Source organism: Symphalangus syndactylus, chromosome 6 (genome assembly GCF_028878055.3).
Source record: "Symphalangus syndactylus isolate Jambi chromosome 6, NHGRI_mSymSyn1-v2.1_pri, whole genome shotgun sequence".
Taxonomy (NCBI): Eukaryota; Metazoa; Chordata; class Mammalia; order Primates; family Hylobatidae; genus Symphalangus; species Symphalangus syndactylus.
Genome location: NC_072428.2, coordinates 29,391,221 through 29,404,566, shown reverse-complemented (window position 1 = coordinate 29,404,566; position 13,346 = coordinate 29,391,221). Strand labels below are relative to the sequence as shown.

The following is a 13,346-nucleotide window of genomic DNA, read 5'->3' as shown; positions in this document are numbered from 1 at the left end:
TGATGTTCCCCTTCCTGTGTGCATGAGTTCTCATTGTTCAATTCCCACCTATGAGTGAGAACATGCGGTGTTTGGTTTTTTGTCCTTGCGATAGTTTACTGAGAATGATGTTTTCCAGTTTCATCCATGTCCCTACAAACGACACGAACTCATCATTTTTTATGGCTGCATAGTATTCCATGGTGTATATGTGCCACATTTTCTTAATCCAGTCTATCGTTGTTGGACATTTGGGTTGGTTCCAACTCTTTGCTATTGTGAATAGTGCCGCAATAAACATACGTGTGCATGTGTCTTTATAGCAGCATGATTTATAGTCATTTGGGTATATACCCAGTAATGGGATGGCTGGGTCAAATGGTATTTCTAGTTCTAGATCCCTGAGGAATCGCCACACTGACTTCCACAATGGTTGAACTAGTTTACAGTCCCACCAACAGTGTAAAAGTGTTCCTATTTCTCCACATCCTCTCCAGCACCTGTTGTTTCCAGATTTTTTAATGATGGCCATTCTAACTGGTGTGAGATGGTATCTCACTGTGGTTTTGATTTGCATTTCTCTGATGGCCAGTGATGATGAGCATTTCTTCATGTGTTTTTTGGCTGCATAAATGTCTTCTTTTGAGAAGTGTCTGTTCATGTCCTTCATCCACTTTTTGATGGGGTTGTTTGTTTTTTTCTTGTAAATTTGTTTGAGTTCATTGTAGATTCTGGATATTAGCCCTTTGTCAGATGAGTAGGTTGCAAAAATTTTCTCCCATTCTGTAGGTTGTCTGTTCACTCTGATGATAGTTTCTTTTGCTGTGCAGAAGCTCTTTAGTTTAATGAGATCCCATTTGTCAATTTTGGCTTTTGTTGCCATTGCTTTTGGTGTTTTAGACATGAAGTCCTTGCCCACGCCTATGTCCTGAATGGTATTGCCTAGGTTTTCTTGTAGGATTTTAATGGTTTTAGGTCTAACATATAAGTCTTTAATCCATCTTGAATTAATTTTTGTATAAGGTGTAAGGAAGGGATCCAGTTGCAGCTTTCTACATATGGCTAGCCAGTTTTCCCAGCACCATTTATTAAATAGGGAATCCTTTCCCCATTTCTTGTTTTTGTCAGGTTTGTCAAAGATCAGATAGTTGTAGCTATGCGGCATAAGAGCTATCTACGACAAACCCACAGCCAATATCATACTGAATGGGCAAAAACTGGAAGCATTCCCTCTGAAAACTGGCACAAGGCAGGGATGCCCTCTCTCACCGCTCCTATTCAACGTAGTGCTGGAAGTTCTGGCCAGAGCAATCAGGCAGGAGAAGGAAATAAAGGGTATTCAATTAGGAAAAGAGGAAGTCAAATTGTCCCTGTTTGCAGATGATATGATTGTATATCTAGAAAACCCCATTGTCTCAGCCCAAAATCTCCTTAAGCTGATTAGCAACTTCAGCAAAGTCTCAGGATACAAAATCAATGTACAAAAATCACAAGCATTCTTGTACACCAATAACAGACAAACAGAGAGCCAAATCATGAGTGAACTCCCATTCACAATTGCTTCAAAGAGAATAAAATACCTAGGAATCCAACTTACAAGGGATGTGAAGGACCTCTTCGAGGAGAACTACAAACCACTGCTCAATGAAATAAGAGGATACAAACAAATGGAAGAACATTCCATGCTCATGGGTTGGAAGAATCAATATCATGAAAATGGCCATACTGCCCAAGGTAATTTATAGATTCAATGCCATCCCCATCAAGCTACCAATTACTTTCTTCACAGAATTGGAAAAAACTACTTTAAAGTTCATATGGAACCAAAAAAGAGCCCGCATCGCCAAGTCAATCCTAAGCCAAAAGAACAAAGCTGGAGGCATCACGCTACCTGACTTTAAACTATACTACAAGGCTACAGTAACCAAAACAGCATGGTACTGGTACCACAACAGGGACATAGATCAATGGAACAGAACAGAGGCCTCAGAAATGATGCCGCATAGCTACGACTTCTGAGTTTAAACCAGAGTTCCAGAAGATTTTATTACCTTCAATGTAAGTGCAGAGGAGATGTTTATATTTCAAAATATGTGTAACTTTATTATTAAAGAGAGTCCACCTCACCTTCAATTTAAAGTAATTAATCTGCAATGTAATGACATTCTAAAAAGCAACTAACAAGAGAAAAATCTAACAATTCCATAAATGATCAACTAACATGGATTAATATCAATATTTGGCAGTATCTTTGTGGAAAAATGTTTTAAAGAGGAAATGTGTTTTACATATATTACAGGTAAGCATTAACAGAAGCAAATTTGCAGTTGATTTTGTTAAGAGAGAACACCACCTTTGAACTTCAATTAAGAAAAACATTATCCTCCCAAAAAAATTCAGTTTTCTCATTAGTGGATCTGTATCACAAATAACATTATTATATATAATGTGACATATTATTACAGATAACATTATATTATTATTACATTTAGGGAAATTTGGCTTATTTCTTATTATAAGTATCTATGAAATTCCCATTTTTGCCTCTTGACTGTTTGCCACAACAAAGTCTGAAATATTTATTATCTGTTCCTTTACGGAAAAAGTTTACCAATCCTAGGTCAAGATAAACTGCGGTAAAATGAACCCTGAAATGTCAATGGTTTAATACAAGAGGGGTTTATTTACTGCTCATGGCTCAGCCTAATGTGGGTCCTGCAATTCTTCATGCCCTCCTCCAGTGGTGACACAGGGATCCAGGCATCTTTCATCTTGCAATTCTGTCATTTTGGAGTTCTTTATTTTCACACTTTTATTTGAAAGGGAGAGAATAAGAAAAATTCACAGTTGTGTATCTAGGTTGGAATGGAAGTGATGTATCACTTGTGATCATATTTGAGAGTCGCCAGAATAGGATAATATTTAATGACGTGGTAATGAATGAGATTATATACAAAGAAAATAGAATGAGAAGAGGAAAATCACTCAAGGAACATACCCCAACACACCTTGATATATAGCTGCCCAGTCAGAAAGAGGAAAATAAATATAGAAGGCCATTGAGAATGACAGCCAGAAGAGAAAGAAAACCAGGAGACTTTGATATCACAAAAGCCCAACAAAGTCTCAAAATGAAAAGAGAGAGTTATAGTCTGTGATATCAATTACTAAGTGTTAACTGTGACTAAGATAATTCAAAATTCCCATGAACCAAATTTCCCACACCTGTATAATAATATATTGATAATATCTACTTCAAAAGATCCAATATGAAGATGAAAGGTAAATATGTATTTGAAAGTACTATAATTCCTACAGGAATTATGATAATGAGTATCATTGCAGTCACATGACAGAGGCACCTCTACTCTGTGCCAAACTTCCTTGAAAAGTTAGAATTCTCCCATAACCTACCTTAACCATTGCCTCCAACTTAACATATCAGATTTTACCAAACTAGTTTGGGTGTGGAAAATCACAGTCTAATTGAAATTCAGTGATTCCCAGCCTGAAGCATTTCAGAGGCAGACCTAACTGAGTATATGAATCTCTCTTTCAGTAGAATGGTAGTGGTGTGTTAAATCCTTACAATTTTTCTGGGACAAAGAACCAACTCAAGCTGGCAGCTACTGAGCCACCACAAGGCCATAGGCAAACACAGTAAGCTATAGATTGAAATTCTAGTAAATAGTGCCTCAAACTGCAGGAAATCATAAAAGCAGCTGAATGAAAGCTGTGTCTGATGCTCTGTGGACATTAGGCATGACCAACAGTGAAGGTTAAAATAAACAAATATAAAAATATGTCTCTACTTAACTCTAACCTTTCACTTCACAAATTTTTATTCAAAGACATTTGCAAAAGTACAGAGGGTTGGTTATGTTTTTCTTTTTTACTTTTTTATGATACATTGAAATTATCCAATTGAAACCATATGTTGGCTCAATAATTCTCAATTGCAAAATGCTCACCATTTCAAGAGCCAATAAAAAGGGGAGGGACTAATGTAGCAAGATAAATACTCTTGGACAGATGGAACCCTGTGTTTCCAATCTATCGGAAAGGAGGAAAAGCTGCCTCTTTGATTAATTATGTACAGAACAGAAATGCAATGCCTCTGAAGTAATGATGCACTGATATATTGGAAAACACATATAATTTGGAGAGAAACAAACCTAGGTTCAAGACCATCTTTTCTACATTTTCACTCTGTGTTCTTTTAAAGCATTTGTAACCTCACTGAGGCTCACTTTCATTTCCTGTAATATGAAGCTAATAATGCCTACCTTGCATAACTGTAATGTAGAACAAATAAGCTTAAGAAGATAAAGAATGCATATGTCTGTCATATAGTTGGGCCTTGACAATAAATAAAATGGATGATAACTTAATATGGTTTGGTTGCGTCCCCATCCAAATCATCTTGAATTGTAGTTCCCACAATCCCCATGTATCGTGGGAAGGACTTGGTGGGCAGTAATTGAATAATGGGGAAAGTTACCTCCATGCTGTTCTCATGATACTGAGTGAGTGCTCACAAAATCTGATGGCTTCATAAGGGGCATATCCGCCTTTGCTCAGCTCTTCCCCTTCCTGCTGCCATTTGAAGAAGGATGTGTTTGCTTCCCCTTCCACCATGATTGTTAAGTTTCCTGAGGCCTCCCCTGCCCTGCAAAACTGTGAGTCAATTAAGCCTCATTCCCTTACAAATTACCCAGTCTCTGATATTTCTTCATAGCATTTCCACATTAAGGAACCAGAGAACAAAAGAAGTTAAATAACTTGGCTGAGGTCTTGTAAATATAAAGCCAGTTTTTTTTTTTATTTGTTTTTTTTTTTTTTTTATTATACTTTAGGGTTTTAGGGTACATGTGCACAATGTGCAGGTTTGTTACATATGTATCCATGTGCCATGTTGATTTCCTGCACCCATTAACTCGTCATTTAGCATTAGGTGTATCTCCTAATGCTGTCCCTCCCCCCTCCCCCCACCCCACAACAGTCCCCGGAGCGTGATGTTCCCCTTCCTGTGTCCATGAGTTCTCATTGTTCAATTCCCACCTATGAGTGAGAACATGCGGTGTTTGGTTTTTTGTCCTTGAGATAGTTCACTGAGAATGATGTTTTCCAGTTTCATCCATGTCCCTACAAAGGACACGAACTCATCATTTTTTATGGCTGCATAGTATTCCATGGTGTATATGTGCCACATTTTCTTAATCCAGTCTATCGTTGTTGGACATTTGGGTTGGTTCCAACTCTTTGCTATTGTGAATAGTGCCGCAATAAACATACGTGTGCATGTGTCTTTATAGCAGCATGATTTATAGTCCTTTGGGTATATACCCAGTAATGGGATGGCTGGGTCAAATGGTATTTCTAGTTCTAGATCCCTGAGGAATCGCCACACTGACTTCCACAATGGTTGAACTAGTTTACAGTCCCACCAACAGTGTAAAAGTATTCCTATTTCTCCACATCCTCTCCAGCACCTGTTTCCTGATTTTTTAATGATGGCCATTCTAACTGGTGTGAGATGGTATCTCACTGTGGTTTTGATTTGCATTTCTCTGATGGCCAGTGATGATGAGCATTTCTTCATGTGTTTTTTGGCTGCATAAATGTCTTCTTTTGAGAAGTGTCTGTTCATGTCCTCTGCCCACTTTTTGATGGGGTTGTTTGTTTTTTTCTTGTAAATTTGTTTGAGTTCATTGTAGATTCTGGATATTAGCCCTTTGTCAGATGAGTAGGTTGCAAAAATTTTCTCCCATTGTGTAGGTTGCCTGTTCACTCTGATGATAGTTTCTTTTGCTGTGCAGAAGCTCTTTAGTTTAATGAGATCCCATTTGTCAATTTTGGCTTTTGTTGCCATTGCTTTTGGTGTTTTAGACATGAAGTCCTTGCCCACGCCTATGTCCTGAATGGTATTGCCTAGGTTTTCTTGTAGGATTTTAATGGTTTTAGGTCTAACATATAAGTCTTTAATCCATCTTGAATTAATTTTTGTATAAGGTGTAAGGAAGGGATCCAGTTTCAGCTTTCTACATATGGCTAGCCAGTTTTCCCAGCACCATTTATTAAATAGGGAATCCTTTCCCCATTTCTTGTTTTTGTCAGGTTTGTCAAAGATCAGATAGTTGTAGCTATGCGGCATCATTTCTGAGGGCTCTGTTCTCTTCCATTGATCTATGTCTCTGTTGTGGTACCAGTACCATGCTGTTTTGGTTACTGTAGCCTTGTAGTATAGTTTAAAGTCAGGTAGTGTGATGCCTCCAGCTTTGTTCTTTTGGCTTAGGATTGACTTGGCGATGCGGGCTCTTTTTTGGTTCCATATGAACTTTAAAGTAGTTTTTTCCAATTCTGTGAAGAAAGTAATTGGTAGCTTGATGGGGATGGCATTGAATCTATAAATTACCTTGGGCAGTATGGCCATTTTCATGATATTGATTCTTCCAACCCATGAGCATGGAATGTTCTTCCATTTGTTTGTATCCTCTTTTATTTCATTGAGCAGTGGTTTTTAGTTCTCCTTGAAGAGGTCCTTCACATCCCTTGTAAGTTGGATTCCTAGGTATTTTATTCTCTTTGAAGCAATTGTGAATGGGAGTTCACTCATGATTTGGCTCTCTGTTTGTCTGTTATTGATGTACAAGAATGCTTGTGATTTTTGTACATTAATTTTGTATCCTGAGACTTTGCTGAAGTTGCTAATCAGCTTAAGGAGATTTTGGGCTGAGACAATGGGGTTTTCTAGATATACAATCATATCATCTGCAAACAGGGACAATTTGACTTCCTCTTTTCCTAATTGAATACCCTTTATTTCCTTCTCCTGCCTGATTGCTCTGGCCAGAACTTCCAGCACTATGTTGAATAGGAGCGGTGAGAGAGGGCATCCCTGTCTTGTGCCAGTTTTCAGAGGGAATGCTTCCAGTTTTTGCCCATTCAGTATGATATTGGCTGTGGGTTTGTCGTAGATAGCTCTTATTATTTTGAGATACGTCCCATCAATACCTAATTTATTGAGAGTTTTTAGCATGAAGGGTTGTTGAATTTTGTCAAAGGCCTTTTCTGCCTCTATTGAGATAATCATGTGGTTTTTGTCTTTGGTTCTGTTTATATGCTGGATTACATTTATTGATTTGCGTATGTTGAACCAGCCTTGCATCCCAGGGATGAAGCCCACTTGATCATGGTGGATAAGCTTTTTGATGTGCTGCTGGATTCGGTTTGCCAGTATTTTATGGAGGATTTTTGCATCAATGTTCATCAAGGATATTGGTCTGAAATTCTCTTTTTTGGTTATGTCTCTGACAGGTTTTGGTATCAGGACGATGCTGGCTTCGTAAAATGTGTTAGGGAGGATTCCCTCTTTTTCTATCGATTGGAATAGTTTCAGAAGGAATGGTACCAGTTCCTCCTTGTACCTCTGGTAGAATTCAGCTGTGAATCCATCAGGTCCTGGACTCTTTTTGGTTGGTAAGCTATTGATTATTGCCACAATTTCAGAACCTGTTATTGGTCTATTCAGAGATTCAACTTCTTCCTGGTTTAGTCTTGGGAGCGTGTATTTGTCGAGGAATTTATCCATTTCTTCTGGATTTTCTAGTTTATTTGCATAGAGGTGTTTGTAGTATTCTCTGATGGTAGATTGTATTTCTGTGGGATCGGTGGTGATATCCCCTTTTTCGTTTTTTTATTGCATCTATTTGATTCTTCTCTCTTTTCTTCTTTATTAGTCTTGCTAGCGGTCCATCAATTTTGTTGATCTTTTCAAAAAACCAGCTCCTGGATTCATTAATTTTTTGAAGGGTTTTTTGTGTCTCTATTTCCTTCAGTTCTGCTCTGATTTTAGTTATTTCTAGCCTTCTGCTAGCTTTTGAATGTGTTTGCTCTTGCTTTTCTAGTTCTTTTAATTGTGATGTTAGGGTGTCAATTTTGGATCTTTCCTGCTTTCTCTTGTGGGCATTTAGTGCTATAAATTTCCCTCTACACACTGCTTTGAATGTGTCCCAGAGATTCTGGTATGTTGTGTCTTTGTTCTCGTTGGTTTCAAAGAACATCTTTATTTCTGCCTTCATTTCATTATGTACCCAATAGTGATTCAGGAGCAATTTGTTCAGTTTCCATGTAGTTGAGCGGTTTTGACTGAGTTTCTTAATCCTGAGTTCTAGTTTGATTGCACTGTGGTCTGAGAGACAGTTTGTTATAATCTCTGTTCTTTTACATTTGCTGAGAAGAGCTTTACTTCCAACTATGTGGTCAATTTTGGAATAGGTGTGGTGTGGTGCTGAAAAAAATGTATATTCTGTTGATTTGGGGTGGAGAGTTCTGTAGATGTCTATTAGGTCCACTTTGTTTAGAGCTGAGTTCAATTCCTGGATATCCTTGTTAACTTTCTGTCTCGTTGATCTGTCTAATGCTGACAGTGGGGTGTTAAAATCTCCCATTATTATTGTGTGGGAGTTTAAGTCCCTTTGTAGGTCACTGAGGACTTGCTTTATGAATCTGGGTGCTCCTGTGTTGGGTGCATATATATTTAGGATAGTTAGCTCTTCTTATTGAATTGATCCCTTTACCATTACGTAATGGCCTTCTTTGTCTCTTTTGATCTTTGTTGGTTTAAAGTCTATTTTATCAGAGACTAGGATTGCAACCCCTGCCTTTTTTTGTTTTCCAGTTGCTTGATAGATCTTCCTCCATCCCTTTATTTTGAGTCTATGTGTGTCTCTGCACGTGAGATGGGTTTCCTGAATACAGCACACTGATGGGTCCTGACTCCTTATCCAGTTTGCCAGTCTGTGTCTTTTGATTGGAGCATTTAGCCCATTTACATTTAACGTGAATATTGTTATGTGTGAATCTGATCCTGTCATTATGATGTTAGTTGGTTATTTTGCTTGTTAGTTGCTATAGTTTCTTCCTAGCCTCGATGGTCTTTACAATTTGGCATGTTTTTGCAGGGGCTGGTACCGGTTGTTCCTTTCCATGTTTAGTGCTTCCTTCAGGAGCTCTTTTAGGGCAGGCCTGGTGGTGACAAAATCACTCAGCGTTTGCTTGTCTGTAAAGTATTTTATTTCTCCTTCACTTATGAAGCTTAGTTTGGCGGGATAGGAAATTCTGGGTTGAAAATTCTTGTCTTTAAGAATGTTGAATATCGGCCCCCACTCTCTTCTGGCTTGTAGAGTTTCTGCTGAGAGATCAGCTGTTAGTCTGATGGGCTTCCCTTTGTGGGTAACCCAACCTTTCTCTCTGGCTGCCCTTAACAATTTTTCCTTCATTTCAACTTTGGTGAATCTGACAATTATGTGTCTTGGAGTTGCCCTTCTCGAGGAGTATCTTTGTGGCGTTCTCTGTATTTCCTGAATCTGAATGCTGGCCTCCCTTGCTAGATTGGGGAAGTTCTCCTGGATAATATCTTGCAGAGTGTTTTCCAACTTGGTTCCATTCTCCCCATCATTTTCAGGTACACCAATCAGACGTAGGTTTGGTCTTTTCACATAGTCCCAAATTTCTTGGAGGCTTTGTTCATTTCTTTTCATTCTTTTTTCTCTAAACTTCCCTTCTGGGCCGGGCGCGGTGGCTCACGCTTGTAATCCCAGCACTTTGGGAGGCCGAGGCGGGCGGATCACGAGGTCAGGAGATCGAGACCACGGTGAAACCTCGTCTCTACTAAAAATACAAAAAATTAGCCGGGGGTGGTGGCGGGCGCCTGTAGTCCCAGCTACTCGGAGAGGCTGAGGCAGGAGAATGGCGTGAACCCAGGAGGCGGAGCTTGCAGTGAGCCGAGATTGCGCCACTGCACTCCAGCCTGGGCAACAGAGCGAGACTCCGTCTCAAAAAAAAAAAAATAAAATAAACTTCCCTTCTCTCTTCATTTCATTCATTTCATCTTCTATCAGCGATACCCTTTCTTCCAGTTGATCGCATCTGCTACTGAGGCTTCTGCAATCTTCACGTAGTTCTCGAAACTTGGCTTTCAGCTCCATCATCTCCTTTAAGCCCTTCTCTCCATTGGTTATTCTAGTTATCCATTCTTCTAATTTTTTTTCAAAGTTTTTAACTTCTTTGCTATTGTTTTGAATTTCCTCTCTTAGCTCAGAGTAGTTTGATCGTCTGAAGCCTTCTTCTCTCAACTCATCAAAGTCATCCTCCATCCAGCTTTGTTCCATTGCTGGTGAGGAACTGCGTTCCTTTGGAGGAGGAGAGGTGCTCTGTTTTTTAGAGTTTCCAGTTTTTTTGGTCTGTTTTTTCCCCATCTTTGTGGTTTTGTCTACTTTTTGTCTTCGATGATGGTGATGTACAGATGGGTTTTTGGTGTGGATGTCCTTTCTGTTTGTTAATTTTCCTTCTACCAGACAAGACCCTCAGCTGCAGGTCTGTTGGAGTTTACTAGAGGTCCACTCCAGACCCTGTTTGGCTGGGTGTCAGCACCGGTGGCTGCCGAACAGCGGATTTTCGTGAGACCACAAATTCAGCTGTCTGATAGTTCCTCTGAAAGTTTTGTCTCAGAGGAGTACCTGGTTGAATGAGGTGTCAGTCTGTCCCTACTGAGGGGGTGCCTCCCAGTTAGGCTGCTCAGGGGTGAGGGACCCACTTTAGGAGGCAGTCTGTCCGTTCTCAGATCTCCAGCTGCGTGCTGGGAGAACCACTACTCTCTTCAAAGCTGTCAGTCAGACACGGACATTTAAGGCTGTGGAGGTTCTCGCTGAGTTTTTGTTTGTCTGTGCCCTGCCCCCAGAGGTGGAGCCTACAGAGGCAGGCAGGCCTCCTTGAGCTGTGGTGGGCTCCACCCAGTTCGAGCTTCCTGGCTGCTTTGTTTACCTAAGCAAGCCTGGGCAATGGCGGGCGCCCCTCCCCCAGCCTCGTTGCCGCCTTGCAGCGTGATCTCAGACTGCTGTGCTAGCAATCAGCGAGACTCCGTGGGCATAGGACCCTCCAAGCCAGGTGCAGGATACAATCTCCTAGTGTGCCGTTTTCCAGGCCCGTTAGAAAAGCGCAGTATTAGGACGGGACTGACCCGATATTCCAGGTGCCGTCTGTTTCCCCTTTCTTTGACTAGGAAAGGGAACTCCCTGACCCCTTGAGCTTCCCGAGTGAGGCAATGCCTCGCCCTGCTTCGGCTCGCGCACAGTGCGCTTCACCGACTGTCCTGAACCCACTGTTAGGCACTCCCTAGTGAGATGAAACCGGTACCTCAAGCAGAAATGCAGAAATCACCCGTCTTCTGTGTCGCTGGGGCTGGGAGCTGGAGACCGGAGCTGTTCCTATTCGGCCATCTTGGCTCCACCCTCTATAAAGCCAGTTTTTAAAAACATATGGGAATCTATAGTTTGTACAACTTTCTGCCTCTGGTTTACTGAAAAATACAATATCCATGAGAAATTAGGCATCATACTTTTACCAAAATAATATTACTGAAAGGAAAAGTTGGAAATTGAAGAACATGAAAACCACTTTTTAATTTTTATCCCTGCTTGAATACAGCTTTAGAGTTCACAAAAGGTGGTTATATGTATCGTCTCACCTCATCTTTAAAACTCAAGCATTCCATTATTTTCATTTCCAGTTTAAATCAATGCTTAGAATAATGCCTGACACATAACAGGTGTTCAATAAATCCTTGCTGAGGTAATGACCGTAAGTACAAATGAATGAATTTATTGCCTAGAGCCCTTAGAGCCCTTGCTGAGAAAGATGCACAGCTAAGATAGAAAGCATGTTGTGCCTGGGCACAGTGGCTCACGCCTGTAATCCCACACTTTGGAAGGCCAAGGCGGGTAGATCATGAGGTCAGGAGTTCGAGACCAGCCTGGCCAACATGGTGAAACCCCGTCTCTACTAAGAATAAAAAAATTAGCTGGGTGTGGTGGTGCACACCTGTAGTCCCAGCTACTTGGGAGGCTGAGGTGGGAGAATCACTTAAACCTGGGAGGCAGAGGTTGCAGTGAGCTGAGATGGGACCACTGCACTCCAGCCCGGGTGACAGAGGGAGATCCTGTCTCAAAAAATAAAAAAAAGAGAAAGCATGTTGTGATTGATTTGTAATCTATGCTATGGCTGTGGTGTGGTCTATGTCACATAATTGCCTTACTTGCACTAGGACATAAGCCCTGGAGGGTAATATTGATTTAGCCTTAAATCTCATAGCTTCATACTGTAGACAATATATGGGAGAAAATGCAATAATAAAATGTGAAAATGGTGTAAATTCATTGGCTTCTGAGAGTCTGATTTTAAAATAAAGACACGAGAGAAGATTTGAGGTTAAAATATGCAAGCACTGGCTTGCATAAAAATTAGAAGTGATGGTAACTTACTCATAGTCTCAACCTGAGTATTTCAATCAGAGAGGAGGTAGAAGATTGAAGGCTGGTGTGCAAAGAACTTAGAAAAACTGTAAGTCAGAATGGCTGTTCTTAAAAGTGCAAGCAAAGCCCAGTTCAAGATTGTGTCATGGTTAAGGGTGTGGCCTCTTCAATCCTTGTGGCAGGCAAATCCCTATCTGAAGATGAATGTCTCATCTTAATTAATGTTGGTACAGTTACATATTTAAAATATTTTTACTTAACTCATCTTGCATCTAGGGTGTGCTAACTAAAGTAACTGAGTATGAAGACTTCTCAGAGTAAATACATGAATAATTTGACATTTATATGTACAGCCTTGTATGAAGACAAGGAAGAATAAACTCTACATTTTGCTCATGATAATTCAAGATACAGCCAGTCTTTCCATTTGGTCTCTTTGTTTTCACCATAGCAGGCCCCAATGACATTCAGACTCTAAATTTGGGGGGATCTACTGTGAAGGGTTCTATGATCAGTCACAGCCTCAGCATCCCTGGGTTCAAATTTTCAAGGGAGAGCAATTCGTAGGCCAGGTGTTTGTTCTTGGCTCATTCCTCTTTTGCCAGTGGGGCAGTGGACAGGACATGGACAGGACACGTTAAACTAAAAGGAAAAGTTGACTGAAATGTCCAGCATGAATATGTCATAGCAAGAAGAAGACATAATACAATCTCACATCTTTAGAAGGTAGCACCAATACCAACAAATACATGAAGCCAGGATATAAAGCTCAGCGCAGAATAAACAAATGATTTACAATAACTGAGTAAACTGCTTTTTTCTCCATCACTGGAGGAGCTCAAACAGACCTCAGTGACCACTTGCTAGTGATGTGATTGAGAATATGCCTGTATTACTGGGAGTTAGATTAGACAATATCTAAGAAACCTCCTTGCCAATAGACTCCATGATTTATTGACTCCATAGCAAAACATAAGAAAAATCAAGTTGATTAGTATTATATCACATATAAAATCCAAGTATTTCACTGTGTTTTTCATAGGGAAGCAAGTCACT

The 13,346-nt window shown here is 40.2% G+C and overlaps 1 protein-coding gene across 4 annotated transcripts in view; it reads left to right on the top strand.

Moving 5' to 3' along the window:
* Window positions 1-13,346, top strand: part of BBOX1 (gamma-butyrobetaine hydroxylase 1) — a 483,622-nt gene that overhangs the window by 299,740 nt on the left and 170,536 nt on the right. For 2 of the 4 annotated variants that reach the window (XM_055282098.2, XM_055282092.2), the window contains exon 4: window positions 4,561-4,658. The exons of the other annotated variants lie outside the window; for them this stretch is intronic. The gene's annotated coding sequence lies outside the window, so the exon portion shown is untranslated. The remainder of the gene's footprint in view (window positions 1-4,560; window positions 4,659-13,346) is intronic. 4 annotated transcript variants of the gene reach the window in all.